Source organism: Temnothorax curvispinosus, unplaced genomic scaffold (genome assembly GCF_003070985.1).
Source record: "Temnothorax curvispinosus isolate PA1 unplaced genomic scaffold, ASM307098v1 QBEX01002543.1, whole genome shotgun sequence".
NCBI lineage: Eukaryota > Metazoa > Arthropoda > Insecta > Hymenoptera > Formicidae > Temnothorax > Temnothorax curvispinosus.
In genome coordinates this window covers 164,035-167,849 of record NW_020212323.1, presented here as the reverse complement: position 1 = coordinate 167,849, position 3,815 = coordinate 164,035, and positions in this window count along the sequence as shown.

Here is a 3,815-nt window from a genome sequence, read left to right as displayed (position 1 = left end):
GCGTGTTATCAAGAGTAAGAATCTGCAAAATTATTCAATGCAAATGTTGTTCCATTGAAAATACACAATTGTTTTAAGGAAAATTTCAATCCCAATCGATAAATCTATCGACAATCGACACAACGATGACCGAACATCCTGTGTACTGAGAAAGATGCGCTAATCATGTAATGCATCTTTACGTAACGAATATTTTCTCGAGAGGTATTGCTCAGAATTTTTTATCTAATCATTATCCCTAATTGATATGAGTGATTCAGACATGAGATATTAAATGAATTTTTTTTTATCTTACATATCATAAGCTTGATTTCGAACGAAAAAAGAAGTTTAAAGAGTCGCAAAATAGAATACGCGCGATCAGAAAATTCTCTGTTTACCCTCCTTTACACAATAAATATTTTTTCGACAAATAAGAAGCTTTACCGCGGCAATTATTTCTAATTAACAAGTGCAAGCAAGTTATACGAGCCCTTTAATTTCTGGTTTGGCTTACAAACTCAGTTTCAACAGTCTTGTTAAAGTCGATAATATTGTATTTGCGCACGCGTTGCGATAAAAGCGAGAGTACCTGTCCTTCACGAAATTGGACGTGTGGCTGCTTGCTATACAAACCGTATATTTAATATAATCTATATCTAATTTTGCAGCCTTCGTCCCTTCGAACTTCGCGATTTCGTATTGTACACTCGTGATTTCCTCGACATCGTGCATTCTTCGCTATGTAATAGGCTTAAAATACGATGCAAATGGAGCCAAGAGGCTCGCGGTTCGTACATAAAGTATATTGTAAGCCGCGCGACACTTATATAACCACAGCTAGAACTTCCGCGCAGATTGCGTTGTCTCGAGCAAAAATATCTCACCTTTCCCAGTGGCCCGTCTGCAGTTATAAACACGATAAAATACACACGAATATAGTGCTGCCCTGGTAAATATGTCGATAAGCGTAAGCAAAAAGTGCACGCTGATGAAATTCAGTCACAATCCTATCGACTGAAAGTAAACGTTACGTTCTCTAACAAACAATCGCGCGTTTTGAATATAACTGAGCCGACAAGATTAATTTTTAAAAACATGTATTTGTGTGTTTGGGTAAATATTTATATGATTTATATTTTTAGATATATAAATAATATATCTAGAGCGTCATGCGCGCATGCTATCACTCTACGGTTGGGTGAGTCATCGAATAAACACTGTCGCTTTTAAGCACATTGGCGAAACAATACATATTGATTATTCCGTGCGAAAGACCGCTTCCGCAGCCGCCGCACCGTAAAAACTTATTTACACGAAATGTAAATGCGTCATTTACCATCGAACAGACTGATGTGAGCGAACGTCTGCTGTCCCCAATCAACGTTCTTTTTTTTTTAATGCAGAGACGTGATCTAGCATCACCGCGTCAACTACAAATGCCAATATACACAGTGATACCGGGACACGTATACGTATACGTAGAAGCGTGTGCTATGTACCCGGAGGACAAAAAAAAAGATTATAGTCGCATCACGTCGCAACGTTCTCTTGTTCTCAAAGCATCCGTTTGCCATCGTGCGTCTTTGTACAGTGCAAGACACTGTGTAGAAAGGTCATAATGATCTCATATCTTTATTCATAAACATCCCACAGGCGTAACGAGCAACGAGGACAAAAGTATCGCGCATTTCTGATATCATCCAGGGTCCTAGGCGTTGCATTGTTAAAAAGTGTCGTTTTCACAGGATTTTAAATCGTTAGCTTTGTTAAAAAAATCTTGGTGTTGGATAAATAAAAATATATATGATATTTCACGTCAATTCGATCGCTAAGAGGCATTTTCCGATTTTTATTTCAATTGTAAATCGTTGATAATAATAAATTTATAGAGACCCTCGAAATAGAAGCTTCGACTAAATTGTAAGCTTATATAATAAGCAGCTTAAGTTAAAGCTCAAGCTTATATAAGTAGAACCTTCTATATCGCTATAATATTCCCTGATCACGAAGTAATATTACGAGTCCAATAGTCCCGCAAAATAAATTTCTGAACTCAAAAACAAATTTTCCGACAAGATTCATGATTTTATGTGCGCGTTCGTTTTTTACAATCAAATAAAATGTCTCAATTCTGAAAGCATTTCCCGTAGAAAGTAGGGTAATTTAAAATTAAGCACGCTATCGAGTAATTCCACATCGTTCTAAAATTAGCCAATTCCGAAACATTAAAGCAATCGTTATTGCTTCACGTAGTTGCATTTACAAAAATCTTTTGAAATCTTTCACGTATTAGAGTTCTGTATAAGACACGCAATCGAAATTATTAAGATGCATTTTGGGATAATTGGCGCAATCGAACAATTTCATTAAAATAAAATGCATTTGCTGAAATGTGCGTTTTTATCATTATACATATAATTTTGTGATTTAATGTTAGGGTTTGTTTAACGTAAGGTGCGACACAAAGCGTCACAAATCATACCATGTCTAAGTTTAATTATAGCTCAACAAATCTATATTATTATTTCACGAAGATTTTTATTTCGATCCTTGATTTACGATCATAATTAATACACGCACGCGAATATTATCTTTGGTTCTGCAGTAATATTGTTCCGTCGAATAAAGAATATTTTTCATGAATTAATCTTTAGATATTTTCCGGCGCATCTCAAGTGTTTGTATAATCGTTGATTTTTCTAGATAATCCAGATAATAATAAAGCTGATAATTTCAGAGTATGAAAGGCGCAATTGAAACCGCGATAATGTCTGGTGTCGAGATAACTAGCGCGACCACTACGTAACGTGTGACTTTTATGTCTGTCGCTACTTATCTTAATAGAGTTTATATACTTCCGCAACCAGAGAGAAGAAGGTGGAACGTCTTTAGTCTCACATCGCGTCTCTACGACGGCAACGTTGCTCGAAAAAACGCGGATGCATTCTGTATCAGGATGCAAATGACCTCACGATAAATCTAAGACTAAATCTCGTCGACCCTATAACATAAAACCCCGCACGATCGGACATTCCGCGCGGAAATACGAGGCTAGTTTTCACAACAGGTATAATACCCGCATGCTCGGGTCTGTCTTGGTTCCAAGTTGGCCCTTTGAAAAGCGTGCACTTTTGAATTCTGTGTTCTCAAAGACCAGAACCCTACCCAGCCGGACCATCTCGCACGGATATACCTGCGACTGCTACCTGACTGCTATACCTGCCTGCCTGATACAGACTCCTCCATCACGCGCTCTTCCTCCACTTTCCTCCTCCTTCATTCTACACGCACGTTCCTAGCCATCGCTCGTGATGTCGGATTTTGTGATTGCACGTGGACTTTCCTTCTTAAAATACACGTACCGCGCTGCCCGGTCGTATCGGCGTTCAATTCGTGTTTTCTGTTCGCCGCGTATGACGCGTCGAGATTCGAGATCCGAGATCCGTGTCTGAACGAGAGTTAGCACTCCGCTTTCAGAAATTGGACAGAAATGACACAGTACTACAACGTTCTTGATATATTTCTGAGAAATCCCCTTTTAAAAAAATTTATGAAAACAGAAGAGAGAAGTGAACAACATAAATAGAGGACTCTTTAATAACCACATGTTACCGAAAGAATAGAAACACGCAAGATCCTTCGGTCTACTTCTTTAATGGTTTTGAAAATATTTGTCAGGTAATCTTTTACTATATCTGCCGCATTAGTGAAATATTTTACCTACACACCTACACACAGGTTGAAACTTGAAAGCCGTCGAGATCAACGACACCGACGGCTCCGACGGCTCCGGTTTATGTACATAAGAGAAGAAAAGTGAAACTTACCTATGC